This window comes from Loxodonta africana, chromosome 27 (assembly GCF_030014295.1).
Source record: "Loxodonta africana isolate mLoxAfr1 chromosome 27, mLoxAfr1.hap2, whole genome shotgun sequence".
Taxonomy (NCBI): domain Eukaryota; kingdom Metazoa; phylum Chordata; class Mammalia; order Proboscidea; family Elephantidae; genus Loxodonta; species Loxodonta africana.
The window spans coordinates 30,725,831-30,742,147 of record NC_087368.1 but is presented as its reverse complement, the minus strand read 5'-3'; the positions used below and the strand labels follow the sequence as shown (position 1 = coordinate 30,742,147).

Below are 16,317 nucleotides of genomic sequence, written 5' to 3'. Positions count from 1 at the left end.
TACCTGCAGATCTTGGTCAGGACCTCTCTGGTTTATCCTGACAGATTTCCTTTACTTCAAATATCCAGGAGCAGGGATTGGAACTTTGTCTCTTTCTTTCTAGAAGACCTTCATCTCATGTAAATTGGTCCCTGGTAACCAGCTCTGAATAAAAAAAGGCCCCTGTTTGTCAAACCACAGAAGGTTCTATTACAACCTATTTCCAGAACAAGGATGTCTACTTGCCCTACACTGAAAAAATGGAGGAAGAACACTCAAGTGACTGCTGTTTGAGCACAGAAGGTTTGCCTCAAGGTGTCTTGCTATGTCTGCTTCTCTTAGTGTTGGGTGCCCTTAGAAGCACCTTCTTGAGATAAGGCACCGAGTTGTTGTTGGGTGCTATCAAGTGGATTTCAACTCATAGAAACCCCATATGACAGAGTAGAACTGCCCCATAGAGTTTTCCAGGCTGTATTCTTCATGGGAGCAGGTCACCAGGTCTTTCTTTCCTGGAGCCACAGGGTGGGTTCAAACCACCAACCTTTTGGTTAGCAGCCAAGTGCTTAGCCCTTGCACCATCAGGGCTTATTTGGGAAGTGAAGGAAAACACCAGTAAGGCAGCAGGGAAGTTGAAAATGGCATGGCACCAGGCTAAGTGTTTTCTCTCTGTCATCTCCCTGTTACTCCTGTTTTACAGAAGAGGAAACTGAAGTTTAAGGAGGCGAAGTGGCTTCCCGAAGGTCTACAACTGGTAAGTAGCAGAGTTCTTGATCAAAGGCTGTTCTGTAACTATTACACCCACTAATTTCTGCCCCAAATAGGAAGTCAGAGAGAATATGCAATGAAAAGCTAAAATAAATGCAACAAAGTTTTCTCAAATCTAATGCTCTGGTTGGAAGTTGATTCTCATTTTACTTTATTTTAAAACAAACTCATTTTCTTCTTCTCAAAGGAGCTCTGGGATGCTCACAGCAGATGTGTATGAGCTTCCAGAGTGTATAACCCCTCCAATAGAATGCCTTTTGCTAAAAGCCTGGACCACTTAGAGAAAGAACAGTACAAAGGACCGTATGGGACAGATAAAATGCTGTTGAGAGAGGACCAGAGGCAAAAGGAAAGTGAAAGAAAGGAATGAGGGAGAAATTCGGGCCCTGAGAAGGCAGATAACATTCATGTATGTCCCTGTGGAAAGCTAAATGTGGATTTCCAGGGCAGCATATGACCACAAAATGTGCAGAGTCATATCCTTCTTTCAAGGAATGTGCATCAGCATGGATGCAAAGTATGAACGGCCTTTGATAAACAAGTGAGGGAGCATTGTGGAGGTTGTTATAGATCACATGCTTACTCTTTGCCCTTTTCTAGTACGTGGATAAGAGCTTAAAATTGAGTTGGGGGGTAGGTATGGTATCTTCTAAGATCCATTTCAATTTTAATTTCAACTATGGTTCTCTGTAACTTCATATTGTCAAGAATTTTCTTAAGAGCATCATTTGTTATCTTTTTCCCCTGGTTTTGTTTTAATTATTCTTTGCCCTGAGTGTCCCTTTTTCTCTCTCTCCCTCTCTGTCTTTTAACTTTCAGAGGGTATGGGTAACTTCTTCCATTCTGTTTATATTTCCCCGTTGTTTTAATTTCTGAATTACACATATATTTTGCTTTCAATAATTTCCTGTTGAGTGATTGAATATGGCTGCTCAGAGCCAATTGTGTTTCCTAGTATTCATGGGACTTTGTTGCTCACATAGAAGATACATTTCTATAAAGTGTCAAGAGGGGGAATTTATTGAACATTGGATATGTCGTAAGCTAAGACAGAGGATTTCCTTCAAGGAACCTCTGATCTAGTCGATGGGATAAAGTGCAGCACAAAATACTTATTGACTTTAGGGAACCCAGGAAGCCAAATCCAAAACAAATCAAAAAGGCCAAGAAAATACAGAATTTGCTTTATCGAAAGGTAAAGCTTTGAGATAGTCACCCTCTAACTTTATTCATACTTACAGTGTTTGTGATGATGAACTATTTTATTTTTATAGTTTTGGTTTTTTTCACATTGGGGGAGCATCATAGTTGTTTCAGCATTTTGGGAATTGAAAAGTCTGGCCGTGGATGTACAGCATGGACATCCTATGTGTCTTAGTCACCTAGTGCTGCTATAACAGAAATACCACGAGTGGATGGCTTTAACAAAGAGAAATTTATTCTCTCACTGTCTAGTAGGCTACAAGTCCAAATTCAGATCGTCAGCTCCAGGGAATGGCTTTCAGTCTCTTTTGGCTGTGGAGGAATGTCCTTGTCTTCAATCTCCCCTTGGTCTGGGAGCATCTCAGCGCAGAAACCTCAGGTCCAAAGAATGTGCTCTGCTCCCGGCACTGCTTTCTTGGTGGTATGAGGTCCCCAACTCTCTGATCGCTTCCCTTTCCTTTTGCCTCTTATAAGATAAAAGGTGGTGCAGGCCACATCCCAGGAAACTCCCTTTACTTTGGATCAAGGATGTGGCCTGAGCAAGAGTGTTACATCCAACCCTAATCCTCTTTAAGCACAGGCAGAGATTATGATTTATAACACATAGGAAAATCACAAAATGGAGGACAACCACACATGGCCTAACCAAGTTGACACATATTTTGGGGGGACACAGTACAATCCATTATACTATGTTAGTGCTCATCTTAACTGCAAAGCATCTTAGAGTTTGCACAGTGTCTCCACATACATCACTCGTGTCAGCAGAGCTTTGCGACAGAGACAATGACGTGGCATCCCTATTTTACAGATAATAAAGTTGAGTCTTAGAAAGGCTAGACGACTTGCTTAAGGTCATACAGCTAATAAAGTTGGGACCGGGACAAGAGGAAATCAGCAGACATGCAAATTAATGGCTTTCTCTCCCTTCCCTGAAACGATGCAGCTCTTTAAGGTCGTCTAAAACAAACGGACAAATTCATTGCTGTTGAGTCAATTCCAACTCATAGCGACCCTATAGGACAGAGTAGAACTGCCCCATAGGGTTTCCAAGGAGCGGCTAGTGGATTTGAACTACTGACCTTTCGGTTAGCAGCCAAGCTCTTAACCACTGTGCCATCAGATCGGACCCTAAGAAAAGGGCCAACTGTGGTCCTAGGGGAGGCCTAAATGCACCTGATGCTAGAGGGTGTGTTGGAGGTAAACTTTAACCAACAACCAAGACTTCAAAAGGGGAATATGGTAAGAGGGCCTTGTCAGGTAAGTTCGATCATGGTTTAATACTATTCCCATGACTTCAGAATTTTCTTTAGTAAATCTAAATTAGTGACTCCAAAAGCATTAAAATACCATCATACCCTACTGTAATACTAGGGTAGAAAAAGCACCTGAATCCAGTGAAGGTTTGTTTTTGTTTGATAGGATCTTATGGAATGAAGCAACAAGACTAAACCCTGACAACCTTCAGCCAAAGATTGGACAGTCCATAAAACAAAACGACTAAAGGGGCACACCAGCTCTGGGGCAAGTACTGGAAGGCAGGAGGAGACAGGAAAGTTGGTAATAGGGAACCCAAGTTGAGAAGGGAGAGTGTTGACGTGTCATGGGGTTGTTAACCAATGTCAGAGAACAGTGTGTGTCCTGTTTAATAAGAAATTAGTTTGTTCTGTAAACCTTCATCTAAAGTACAAATTAAAAAAAAAAGGAAGGGGGAAAAAAAAAGACTAAACCCTGAATCAGACTAATTCCCTTGGCCTTTCCCAGTAAGTCAAAATCAGATACATTGGTGATCCCTGTGTATAGGGTCAGGGATGAACCAGCTAAGGAAATATGTCAGGTACACTGATGATACCCGTGTATAGGGTCAGAGATGAACCAGCTAGGGAAAGAGTAGCTTCTGCTCCTCCATTTGGTTGCTGAAAATTAAGTCATCTACGCAGACACATTCGTCCGTAACTCACCAAGCACTCTTTCGTTCAAGAATCGGGTCATTCCCTCATCTGCTCTGTGCTCCTGTGAATATTCCCATCATGTCTTGTTCCTTTGTAACAACTACTTGCCTGTTCATAAGACTTCGTTGCCAATAGCTGCTAACCAAACACAGCCTTCATAAAGAAGATGACCACATCAAAATGTGTAATGTAGATAAGAATAAAGTTGGTCTTTTTTCTTAAAGTGGGCTGCTAGGCTAAAGAAAATCTTTTTTTAGGGCTTTGAAGGGAGTTGTGAATGAATGTGATACTCGGTTTTGACTAGGGGGCTCCATTTTCTTTGAATCAGAATTGCTGAAGCGTTCTGTGGTCTGGCTTATCTCTTTATTTCAGAAAACTCAAACCTTTGAATCATGTCAAGATGTCTGTCTAAGGGAGAATATAATGCCTTTCTTCTAGGTGACTTATCAGTACCAGGCATTAATGAACAGAGCCTAATACTGCTGAAAAGAATACATGAAAAAGGAGCCAGTAATAGCTGGGAACACTTCCAAGGTTTTGCTTCTTTAAAAAGCCCCAGATATAGATTGCTCTGGTCAGCAAGGCTAACAAATCATCCTTCAGAATGGCCAGGGAAGACTTTAGAATTTGACAACTGCCTCTGATTGCAAGGTTTAATTGTTCCCTAAAGTTCCAGGGTCAAGTAACTCCATTCTCCCTTGTGCAAACGGGACTTCCAGGTGGTCCAGTAAAGCCAAGATGAAATCACCGATTTAATAGTTTTCTGAAAGCCTTTTCACTAATATTTGCTTGCCAAGAGAAAGAAAAGCAGTGTTGTTTCCTTACATGTTTGTCTGCACCACCTGAGAGTGAGATGAACGAGTATGGATGGCAGAAGGGAGCTAGAACTTTCTTGCTTGCATTAAAGGATATTTTACCTCCATTGTTTTTAAGTAATGATCTGCCTCTCATCCCTGCATGGCGTATTTCCCATACAGCAGCCTGAGTGTTCTTTTTAAAATTGAGTCTGATCGTGTCACATGCTTCCTCAAAACTCTCTGGTGCTTTCCCATCTCCCTCAGAGTAAAATCCAAAGTCCCTGGAAAGTTCTCTACCTGGCCTCAGCCCTGATTACTCTTGTTTCTCTGTTATGTTTCCACTGTTTACCTCTGACAGTCTATTTTCAATGCATTAGCCATCACTGTTCTTTGAAAACTTGTACCAGAGATGTCACTACTCTGCTTAAAGTCCTCTAGTGGCTACTGAACTCCCCTGGGGTAAAAGCCAACATTTTTGTAGAACAAACTCCTAAAGACCTTGTTCTTCTACCCCTCTAAGCACTAGTGTTGTTAGGCACTGTTGAGTAGATTTTTGACTCAAAGTGACCCCATGGGATGGAGTTGTGTATTCCTTCTACATGCACAACTCGGTGACATTGATTACATTCTTAGAGTTGTGCAGTCATTCTCACCCTCCTTTTCTAAGTTGTTCCTCCTCCATTAACATAAACTCACTGCCCCCTAAGGTACCTGTCTAATCTTTTGAATTGCTGTTGTTACTTTGATCCCATATAGATAGTTTTTAAAAAGGCATAATGCTCAAGGCAGACCTTTTTTACTAGATAAGCTAAACTGTTGTTTGGTTTTAAGAAGACTTCAGGGATATTTTTGGCTTAAGGTTTTTCAAAGATTATCTCAGGGCAATAGTTTCAGGGGTTTATCCACCCTCCATGGCTCCAGAAAGTCTGGAGTCCATGAGAATTTGAAATTCTGTTCTGCATTTTCCCCGTTTTGATCATGATTCTTCTATAGACTCTTTGATCAAAACATTCGGCAACGATAGCTGGGCACCATCCAGTTCAGGTCTCATGAAAAAGGAGGCAGTTGCTCATGGAGGCAATTAGTCACACGTTCCATATCCTCCTCCTATTTCTGACTCTCCTTCTTCCTCTGCTGCTCCAGGTGAATAAAGACCAATTGTCATGCTTTGGGTGGCTGCTTGCAGGCTTTTAAGACCACAGGCAGTATGCAATGAAGTAGGAGGTAGAACAGAAGCACTAAACATGTTATTAGGGCAATTAGCGAGGATGTCCCATGAAACCATGACCCTACACCTCCAAACCAAGGAACCAAATCCCATGAGGCTTTTGGTTGTACATAAACAGCCTCAGCTGCTACTCTTTTTCTTTCTTCGTTGTTGAAAATATACCTATCAAACAACTTTTGTCAATTCAACTTTTTACAGGTATACTACTTATTGACAGCAATTACAATAATTGGCCGTGCAGCCCTATCCTTGTTCCATGCAATTTTTCCATCACTGTTAACACCACACCCATTGCCATCCCTCCCACCCCTGGTAACATTAATAGACATTGGTCTCTATACATTTGCTTTTTTATATAAATGAGGTCATACAATATTTGTCCTTTTCTGACTATTTCACTCAGCATAATGTCTTCAAGCTCCATCTAAATTGTAGCATGTATCAAGACTTCACGTCTTCCGGCTAAGTAATATTCTAGTGTATGTGTGTACCACCACATTTTGTTTATCCATTCGTCTGTTGATGGGCATTTAGGTTGTTTCCAGCTTTTGGCTATTGTAAATAGCACTGTAATGAATATTGGTGTACTATAAGGTTTTCTAGGCTGTAATCTTTACAGAAGCAGATTGCCAGGTCTTTCTGTCACAGAGCTGCTGGATGGATTCAAACTGCGAACAGTTAAGGCAAGCACTTAACCGTTGTGCCACCAGGGCTCCTTTAAGCTTTATTTCCCATAGAATTTATCACCAATTGATACTGTCACCTTACTTGTTTGTATGTTATTTTGCCATTTCCCCCAACTAAACTAAAGCAATAAGCTCCATGAGCTAAGAGGCATTGTCTCTTTGACTCACTGTTGGGTCTTCAGTGTCTAGAACAATGCCAGGCACCTAGTAGCGTTCGATAAATACTTGAGTGAATAAATATGTGTGTGTGAGTAATATCCAGTTGGTTTTACCTGGTAGGCAGGTAGTTCTTTAGTGGAAAGCAGAAAGGGCAAGGTGACAGCTCTAGTCATGATACTTTTTTCCAGTTAATTCTATTTTATTTGCTTATTTATTTATTTTTACTATATTTTATTTTGGAGACTTGGTGGCACAGCCCTGGTGGCTAAGCGTCTGACTGCTAACCAAAAAGCTCGGCAGTTCGAATCCACCAGCTGCTCCCTGGAAACTCTATGGAGCCGTTCTACTCTGTTCTATAGGGTCGCTGTGAGTCAGAATCGACTGGACGGCAATGGGTTTGTATGGGCATATTTTATTTTTTTTTTAATTGTGCTTTAGGTGAAAGTTTAAAGAGCAAATTAGTTTCTCATTAAGCAATTTATACACATATTATTTTGTGACATTGGTTGCCGACCCCGCGACTTGTCAACACTCCTGTTTTATTTTTAAATGTACGACTGTGTGTGCTGAAATAGTGATAATTTTATCTCCCCCTTGCCATGAATTCTGTATTTTATTTCTATTTTATCCTCATTACATTGATTAGAAGTTCCAAAACAGTGAATGTGACACTGGTGATAGAGAACGTCCTGCTTGGGGCCCAGTTTTAAAGAGGATGCTTCTGGAGCAGGATTTCTCAACATTAACATGATTCTTTGTTGGGGGCTGGCATCCTGTGCAATGCATGATTTTGGCAGCATCCCTGGCCTCTACCCAATAGGCATCTATCATCTCCCAGTTGTGACAACAGAAACATCTCCAGACAGTGCTAAACGCTCCCTGGGGGCAAAGTTGCCCCAGTTGAGAACCAGAGGTTTAATATTTCTCTGTCGATTGTTTTTAGTCCAGAATTTTCTTGGGTTAGAGAGAGAATAACACTCTTACTCCTGGTGGGAGGAAAAAATTAGTGCAAACTTTCTTGAGAGCCTGTTGGCACTGAATACCAAAGGCTTAAAAAATGTTACTTCCCTTTGACCCAATTATTTATTCTCTGGCAGTTTATCCTGAGAAAATAATTAAAGGTGTGGACAAAGATTAATGTGCAGAAATGTCCACTGCCACAGTATTTATGATGGTGAAAAAACTGAAAACAACCTTATTGTCCAATAAAAGGAATGGCTCAAGAAATTATACCCTAGGATGGAATATTTTTTTCTCCATCAAAAATTATGCTTTGGATGAATATTTAAACACCTGTTGCCGCCAAGTCAATTCAGACACATAGCGATCTTATATGACAGAGTAGACCTGCCCCATAAGGTTTTTGAGGAGTGGCTGGTGGATTCGAAATGCCACGTTTCGGTTAGCAGCTGAGCTTTTAACCACGGCGCCACCAGGGCTCGATAGGCACATATTATATAAATATATATGTGTGTGTGTGCATGTATATATCATGATCTTAATTTCTGTTACACACACATAAAGATTATGATCCTAAATGGGTAAAAGGAAGTAACCAAAAAAAAGCAGAACTAATGATTCTTTGTTAAGGCTTTGTGTTTATCCTGGGGACATCTGTAATAGAAACTATATGACTTTCATTAAGAGTAAGACTCATAAAGTACTGTCTGACTCATAGGGACCCTATAGGACAGAGTAGAACTGCCCCATAGTGTTTCCAAGGAGTGGTTAGTGGATTCAAACTGCCGACCTTTTGATTAGCAGCTGAGCTCTTAACCACTGTGCCACCCAGACTCCATAAAGGAGTGTAGTCCTGTGGAATTCATGGCCTTTTGCAGAGAGAGGGCTTGTTTAAACATCAATCCTATCTGTTCAGGTAAGCTTCCTCAATCTTAGAGTAAGAGAAGCAATTATAAATTATTAGCCTTGTTTGTGTTCATATTGGTTCCTTCTAGAATCTACCTCTCTGGATTTGAGGCTTCTATTAAAAATGGTAAGATAAAACCATTCTCTCTGGGAAAAAATTTTTTGAACAACTTTTTGCAATCCAAAGATTAAGTAAAAAATTGTAAGTATATTCCATAAGGCTCACCACTCTGCAATACATGGCCTTTTTCCCTAAGGAGTTTATAACAGTAAGCTAGTGTTTAGCTGGTGAACGATTTTTTTCCCCCCATGTGTGTATGTAAAGTCTTTTTTTTTTAAACATGGTATTTAGTTATAGAAAAGGTACATTAGGATGGCCAAAGGTTAACCATGCTGGACCTTTATCCAGGACGATTTTGTTTTGTAATAAAAACCTTTTCCCATAATGTCCTTTTGAAACTGGACCAGTGGGTCCGTGCCCAGAGTGCAAGAAGCCAACCTCTCAGACGCTGGTTTTGAGGGAGTCTATTCCACAGGCTGGCAAGTGGGAAGTCAGAGGTATCGGCCTCAGATTTGGTTCCCCGATCTGCGCGAGCCACGTACAACGCATATTTACACATATACATTCAGGGTGGAAGGAAACCATAGGTGGGCTCAGAGGTTTAACCTGTTCATAGCTTCTACTGATTATTTATTACGAGGCGGGGCTAAGACTCTGCCCGGAAGTGGCCGACGGACCAAACCCTTTCGAAACGGTCTCGACTGCTGTTGATAATGCATTTCCAGTGATTTCGTTTCTTGGCCACGATCTTCCGGTTCCTTGGCCAGGATCTTCCGGTTCCTTGGCCTGGATCTTCCGGTTCCTTGGCGTGGATATTCCGGTTCCTTGACAGAAGCTCTCCTGCGCTACTGAGCATGCGTGGCCGCCCAGGGTCGTTTGTCGGTCCTGGTGGTCTGCTCTGCGCGTGTCAGGCTACGCTGAGCCGGTTAGATCCGGACTCTTCCCGGGCTTTCTGGAGGGTCTGCAAGACAGCTTGGAGGACGAGAGTGACGTGGTGGGGGGTGACCGGGAGTGGCCTGATACCCGGTGGGGTACTAATTACTTAGGTGTCTTCAGCCTCCAGAGCCCCCTGACACTTTTGCCTTATTATTATTATGTGGAGAGCCCTGGTGGTGCAATAGTTAACCCCTCGGCTGCTAACCAAAAGGTTGGCAGTTCGAATCCACCAGCCAATCCTTGGAAGCCCTCTGGGGCAGTTCTAATCTGTTCTATAGGATCGCTATGACTTGGAATCTACTCGCCAGCAAGGAGTTTTGTTTGGTTCCGGGTATTATTATTGAGATGTGGCAGGGAGCTTCTTTACTTCCCATCTTATCCCCTTCCTGAAGGTCTTGGGTGGCACGAATAGTTTGCACTCAACTACTAGCCTAAAGGTTGGCAGTTCAGACCCACTCAGCAGCACCACAGAAGGAAGGGCTGGAGATCTACTTCCATAAAAATTATAGCCAGGAAAACTTTATGGGTCGGAAGGGCTGGAGATCTACTTCCATAAAGATTATAGCCAGGAAAACTTTATGGATCGGTTCTACTCTGTAACACACGGGAGTCACCATGAGTCGGCATCAACTTGATGGTAGTGGGTTCGTTTTTTTAATCCTCTCTCTGGGTCATGTTATATAACTATGCTCTTTTTCCAGCTGGGCATTTACCCAATTAATATGACAGAAAGCGGGCCGTTTGTACTGCAACTCAAAGCTGAGAAAACATACAGAGATTCCCACGGCATGATAACGCATAGGCATTTTGTCAAGAAGTGAAAGCTCTTGGCGGGTTAATATGTGTGATTTCCTTGAACAGTGGCTTTCACCTTTACTGCATGGATGACTTATTAAAATACAGATTTCTGAGCCCACCTCAGAATTTCTGATTGGTTTTGGTTGGGTTGGGGGCCAAGAATCTGCATTTGTATTTGCCCAGGTGATTCTGGTGCTCCTCATCCGAGGATGCCATTTTGTGAACCACTTGTCTTGAATCAGTGGTTGAGAGCTTGGCTACTAACCAAGAGGTCAGTGCTTTGAATCCACACCAGCTACCTCTTGGAACCCTATGGGGATGTTCTACCCTGGTGTACAGGGTGTTTATGAGTCGGAAGTGACTTGATGGCAATGGTGTTTTCTTTTTTTTTTGTTATGAATCAAATCAACGATGGCTGCTTTCCTTCATCCATCCCTTCCTCCTTTAGTCTACCTGAGTGGATCAAAGGCCTTCTCTGAGTCATCAGGTGATAGAAATACATGACTGACAACCCAAGTTGAAGGTGGAGAAAAGGACAAAGTGTAACCCTGGTGACAGTGGGGATGGGGCAGAGGGTTTAAGAGACAGAGATGTATGGGAAGAGTAGAGGGACAGTGAGTCCATGGGACTACTTCCAGAGTCCAAAAAAGGGATGGCCACATGGGCTTCTCTAGAGAACAGAAAATTGGACGCCAAGCCTATCCTGCCCAAACTTCTCAGTAGGGCAAGCTGACTGTGAACCACTTGGTATTTCCTATTCTAGGTAGATGCAGTTTGGCCCACAGTTAGTGTTACTTCAAGAAAAAAAGCGGCACATTTCTCTGGATACTGTGGTGTTGTTGCTGTCAGTAATGGAATTCACTGTCATCCTTCTGATATCATTTATGGTTAAAAAAATGTTTCGCTCAGGCCATATCCCATATCAATTCAATCGGAATTTCCATGAGGATTGTTTTTTAAGGTCCAGATGATTACATGTGCAGCCAAAAAGAGAATCACTGCCTCAGTGGTTTCCCATTGTACTAGAAGAAAATCCAAATTATAGGTTAGGAGCTACCACATCTTGTAAGGTTGGGATTCTGCCTGTGTATTCACTCACCATCGTCATCTTTGGCTTCTCTTTTACTTGCTCACCACATTTCTGCCAATACTGGTTTTCAAGTTTCTTGAACCTGTTAATCTTGTTCCTAACTCAGGGACTTTGCACGTTTTGTTCTTTTTGCCTGAGAGGTTCTTCTTACAGCTCTTCACCTGGCTAACTCCTGTTAATCCTTTAGGTCTTGCCTTAATGTTGCCTGTACCTGAACCCTGTTGGTGCAGTGGCTAAAGCGCTTGGCTACTAACCATAAGAATGGTGGTTTGAACCCACTCAGCCCCTCTGAGGGAGAAAGGTGTGGCAGTCTGCTTCTGTAAAGATTTACAGCCTTGAAAACCCTAAGGGGCAGTTCTGCTCTGTTTTCCAGGGTCTCTGTGAGTTGGAATTGACTTGATAGCAGTGGGTTTTTTTTTTTTTTTTGTATCCCAAAATACCCATATAAAAATATTCCTTTATTATCTCCTTATAGCACTATTTTTTGTTCTGATTAATAGCATTTATCACAAATTCCAATTATGTAACTATTTACATATTTATTTGATGAGTGCTTGTGTTTCCTACTGAAGTGTAGGCTCTATGGGGCCATGTTTTTTGGGTTTATCGCTGTAGCCTCAGGGCCAGCACAGTGCTTGGAACATGGAGTGTATTTATAATAGTTACATTAATGCTCTTGCCTGTAATTCCATTATATTTTTCATTTTCTGATCTCTTTTGATGAAATTTTTCTGGATTTGGATCACATTTCCTACTTTTGTCTAGTAACTTTATTGAATGCCAGACATCATAAGTTTCACATTGTTGACTGCTGGGCTTTGTTTTATTCCTTTATGGAATGTCGTACATTGTTCTGGCATGTGGTTAAGCTTCCTGAAGATTTCTTTGATTCTGTGGAGGCTTCTATGTAAGCTCCTTTAGGATGGGTTCGACCTTACTCTAGAGAAGGGTTTCTCAGCCTCAACGTTATTTACATTTTGGGCCAGACAAATCTTTGTTTTGGGGGGCTATGTGTACATTTTAGGATGTTTAACAGTAACTCTGGCTTCTATCCATTAGATGCCAGTTAACACCACCCATCCCCACCACTCTCCAGCGTGAAAACCAGTAACATCTCCCAACATTGCCAAATCACCATCCAGTTGAGGACTGCTGCTTTAGGGCTCATTTAACCCACTACAAAGGCGGGAAAGCCTTTCTGCGTTCCCTGCTTAATTCCTGGGCCTTCAATGAGATGTCTCCACAATGGCTAGTGGGAACTCTAATGAGTCCTGGCACTGGATGAACCTAGGAACTGCCTTTCTGTTCCCCAGCTATTGTTCTTCCCTCAACAGATCATCTGTGTCTGGTCTCATGGGGTTTGAGCCTATGTATGCTTGGTTTAGCATTCAGCCAAAGACTCAAGGGCACGCTATGCAGATTTCTGGAGTTGTTCTTTTGTTCGACTTTCCGTTTGGGTATTCTGCACTGAAAATCCTAGCTTTCTCCATCCCCCCAAATTCTGATATCTGTCTGCTTAACTCAGCAAGACTTCAAGGCTCTATTTCAGTCCTCCATCTCTGTACTGCTCTTCTAGGGGGCAGTGCTAGGTAGGGCTTTGGGATCTTGAGTGCCAGCTCTCACAATTTTCAAGAGAGACCAGAAATCTAGATTTTTATACTTAATCTGATTTTTAAATATTGGTAACTAATACAATCTTGGGCCAAATAAATCACATCCTGGGGCAGAATTTGGCTCCATAGCCACCAGTTTGTAGACAGTTATTCTTTCAATGCCAACCTGTTTTTATTGAAAGTATTCAGTTTTTTGTTTTGTTTTGAATATGTCTTTTCCTCTTGACTATAAGGCCTCTGGGAGTAGGAGCTGTGCACGTTTTCTTAACCACCATATCTCTACTGGAGCCCAGGTTGCGCAGTGGTTAAGAGCTCAGCTGGTAACCAGAAGGTCAGCGGTTCAAATCCATCAGCCACTCCTTGGAAATCCTATGGGGCAGTTCTACTCTGTCCCATATGCCTGCTATGAGCTGAGGGCGACTTGATGGCAATTTTTTTGTTTTCCTAGTGCTTGGCACGTATTAGGCTCCAACTAAATATTTGTTGAGTGAATAACTGCACAGGATGCAGAAAGGCAGTGGAACTCCTAAAGTTCTTTCTAGAACTGACATTCTAGGCTGATGATGATGATTGTAATGATAGTATGTTGTTGTTCTTGTTGTGTGCTGTGGAGACCATTCTAACTCATAGTGACCCTGTAGGACAGAGGAAAACTGCCCCACAGGGTTTCCTAGAGCAGATTGCCGTATCTTTTTTCCCTTAGGAGTGGCTGGTGGGCCGGAACCACCAACCTTTTCCTTAGCAGCCAGCGCTGAACAATTGTGCCACCAGGGCTCTTTAACAACCTAACAAAAAACCTAGTGCCGTCGAGTCAGATAATGATTAACCTGGTGGCGCAATGGTTAAAGTGCTCAACTGCAAACCGAAAGGTAGGAGGTTCAAACACACCAACGGCTCCGAGGGAGAAAAGACCTGGTGATTTGCCCCTGTAAGGTTTACAGTCTAGGAAACTCTATGGGGCAATTAGGGTCGCTATGAGTGTGAATCAACTGAATGGCACACAACAAAAAGATCTTCTAACTGTGATAGTCACTACAACCCACAACCAACCTGTTGCCGTTGAGTCGATTCCGACTCACAGTGACCATGTAGGGCAGGGTACATCTGTCTCATAGGGTTTCAAAGGAGCAGCTGATGGATTCGAACTGTTGACCTTTTGGTTAAAAAATATGCTTTTTTTTTTTCTCTCCTGCTACCAGAGATGTGGTAGGAGTATACTTTGCCCTCTATTAACATAGGTGTGGCCATTTGATCTGCCCTGACAAATGAAATCTTAGTGAAACTGATCTAAGTCCCTTCTGAGTAGAATCTTTAAAAGCCATTTTGACTTCTCCTGCGTTCTTTTTGTTCACTGTTCAAGCATGTGTTGAGAGGCTAATAAATTGAGCTGGACATGTAGGATGAGCAAAATAAACTTTTTGATTTTTGCGATTGTTTGTTACTGTAGCATAACCTACACCATTTTACCCAGCAGTGTCCACATGTATTAACTAATCTAATACTTCAAACAGCCGCAGTGGCTGCAGCAATGGGCTCAAGCATTGCAACGTTGTGAGGGTGGTCCTGGACCAGGCAGTGTCTCGTTCTGTTGTGCACAGGGTCACTATTAGTCAGAACCAACTTGATGGTACCTGACAACGGCAACAACAGCCTGTGATGTAGTCAGCATTAGTAACCTCGTTGTTACAGATGAGGAAACTAAGGCAGAAAGGGATAACTTGCCCAGATTCACATCACTGGTAAGTGGTAGAGCCAAGTCAAGGATTTAAACCCAAGGAGTTGTCTCCAAAGTCTGTGTGATAAATGGTGCACGGTGCGGCCCCTATTCTTTTTCAAGGTGTGTACCAACAAGGGCGGGGCAATGATGGAATGTCACCTAAGAGTTGGTGGTGATGGTGGGTGGTACCTTGGGTGCAGCAGTGGGTGGGAAGGTGTCTTACGCCTCGCTGCTGTGTGTGGTTTCATTTAATTGCTTTGTCCTTCCAGTCACAGGCTTAGAGGAGGAGAGAGTTTGCAAGTATCTCTGGATCCGTCTTTTGACATTTGGTGTTTCCTGCCCATGAAATTGTGGAGATTTTTAATTGTTGGTTGCTTTTTCAGATTAAATACAGAAATTGTATTCAAAGAGATTTCTGCATGCCACATGGAAATTCTTTGATGCTGCCTTGGCATTTGAGGAAATAAGCATCCAAATGAATAAAGAGCTGTTGCAAGTGACAGGGCAGAATTCAGATGGCAACAAGGAAGGACTGAGGTAAGTGACAAAGGACAAGCTATTTGGTTCTCCCCTGGCGCTATAATCCTTTGAATACTTAATTGGATTTTCTTTCAAACATCTTTTATCGTCTTCTGTATTTTGAATGGGAGGCAAATGCATCACAAAATATATTCACAAATTATAAACAGTAATGTTTTGGCTTAAGTGGAGGAGCCTTGAGCAGAGCTGAGGAGGAGAATTCTGGGAGGCTGTGAGGGGAAAGGAGCCCTGGTAGCACAGTGGTTAAGAGCTTGGCTGCTAACCTAAAGGCCAGTGGTCTGAATCCACCAACTGCTCCTTGGAAACCCTATGGGTTTCCTACGAGTTGGAATCGACTCAATGGCAACAGATTTGAATTTTTGGGTTCATGAGGGGAAAAGAAGGTGTAAGTAGGTGATTCCAGCAGCTGGTTCATCTCCCAGGCCTCAGGAATATCTCTCCTTTGAGCGATCCTGGCTCTCAGGCGGTGTACCAGGTGTCCGGCACCAAACATGCACTGGCTGCTAACGTTTGCTACCTTCTCAGTCTTTTGTCTGTCTCCAGGGCTACTCCATAGGCCATAAGAATATATTTGATATTTGACAAAATCCCTGATGCAGAGACCTGTATGTAGAAAACAATACCTATTTACTGTGATTGACCAGGAACTGCGAATTTATTGGGCAGTTGGATTGAAATGCTTTATCCAGCTCTGGGGTGTCCTCTGAGAGATTTTTCTGTAGGAAAGGATTGCCAGCTATCAACGTCCCCAAAAGACAACCAGAACAGCTTGTTGATCAAGCAAAGCTAAGCTGATTAGACTTAACTGCAGTAAGGGAGAATACTAGTGAAGTAAGATTGACTGGACTACTTGACGGACTCTTAATAGTATCTCAGAAGGGAGACATTCAGGGACGATATTTATTAGGCTTGAAGACCTGGGCTGGG

General features: G+C 42.4%; 1 long non-coding RNA gene across 2 annotated transcripts in view; it reads left to right on the top strand.

Moving 5' to 3' along the window:
• The first annotated feature begins 468 nt into the window (after positions 1-468).
• Positions 469-16,317, top strand: part of LOC111752158 (uncharacterized) — an 85,953-nt gene continuing 70,104 nt past the window's right edge. For both annotated transcript variants that reach the window (XR_002787157.2, XR_002787156.2), the window contains exons 1-2: positions 469-730; positions 15,234-15,387. This is a non-coding gene — a long non-coding RNA (uncharacterized LOC111752158). The remainder of the gene's footprint in view (positions 731-15,233; positions 15,388-16,317) is intronic.